The 1,297-nt window shown below is 48.7% G+C and overlaps 1 protein-coding gene across 1 annotated transcript in view; it reads right to left on the bottom strand.

Moving 5' to 3' along the window:
- LOC104285184 overlaps window positions 1–1,297 on the bottom strand; it is a 133,427-nt gene that overhangs the window by 94,822 nt on the left and 37,308 nt on the right. The window lies entirely within an intron of this gene.

Raw genomic sequence — 1,297 nt, 5'->3', positions numbered from 1 at the left:
TTCTACCAAAACAAGTTCAAAATAACTACAAATAAGATAATAAACATCTATCTAACGGCAAGGAATAAAAGGATCTATAACTTAACCTCTCTAGCCCATAATTTATTACCTAACCATACCCTTTCTTCAGATTCCCCATTTAGATTTGCCAGGTATAAGGGATGGCACGATCCTTGCATCTTCCGCGGCTACAATGCAGTCAGGAGGGGTTAATGGAAGTTTCTGCATTCCCACAGAGCAGCCACAGGTCGCTGTCTGCACGAGCTCGTCTCAGCCGCACCGTCCCTGTCGCTCACGGCACAAAACACGCTCAGAGTGAAGGCTGTGACTTTTTTTTCCTGCTGTATGTTATGCTACACACGGTCAGAAAATCTATCAAAGTACATGCCTGAGCAGCCTGTTTCAGCTTTTAATGTCGCTTAATATGGACTTCTGAGGACTGTCTTCAGTTCAGACACGGCTAACTTGAGAGCACAGCATGAACGTTAAACACAGACAGCTTTGAAACACAGCGGTATGCACAGTGAAGCGGTGGAGCGCAGACCAGTGCAGGTCCCCGTCAAGCTGGAGAGCTCTGCCAAGCAAGTCCCTTGTCAGCCACCCGCTCCATCCCCAAAGGGCTCCTTCCCCCTGCAAGGGGCAGGAAAACACCTGTAGGTTCACAATGTGTCCTTGTTCCCACTACACACCATACATCCCTTTCTGATGATTTTTTTCCCCCCTCTAATCACTCAGCCAAGCACATTCTTTAGGCGAGTCGTGTCCAGAGAGGAACACAGAGGTGGCAGCAGGAGGTACAGCCCTTACACTGATGGCAAATTCAGTAATGGGTGAAGGCACTAGATCGTAGAATCATAGAATCGTCTGGGTTGGAAGGGACCGTTAAGATCATCGTCTAAGTTGGAAGGGACCTTTAAGATCATCAAGTCCAACTGTCAACCTAACACTGCCAAAACCACCACTAAACCATGTCCCTCTGCACCACATTTACATATCTTTTAAATACCTCCAGGGATGGCGATTCCACTACTTCCCTGGGCAGCCTGTTCCAGTGCTTGATAACCCTTTCAGTGAAGAACTTTTTCCTAATATCCATCCTAAACCTCCCCTGGCGCAACTTGAGGCCATTGCCTCTTGTCCTATCACTTGTTCCTTGGGAGAAGAGACCGACCCCCACCTTGCTACACCCTCCTTTCAGGTAGTTGTAGAGAGCGAGAAGGTCTCCCCTCGGCCTCCTTTTCTCCAGGCTGAACACCTCCAGTTCCCTCAGCCGCTCCTCATAAGACGTGTGCTCCAG

This window comes from Charadrius vociferus, unplaced genomic scaffold (genome assembly GCF_000708025.1).
Source record: "Charadrius vociferus isolate BGI_N301 unplaced genomic scaffold, ASM70802v2 scaffold324, whole genome shotgun sequence".
Classification (NCBI taxonomy): domain Eukaryota; kingdom Metazoa; phylum Chordata; class Aves; order Charadriiformes; family Charadriidae; genus Charadrius; species Charadrius vociferus.
The sequence above is the reverse complement of the archived record's forward strand: the minus strand, read 5'-3'. Positions and strand labels throughout refer to the sequence as shown.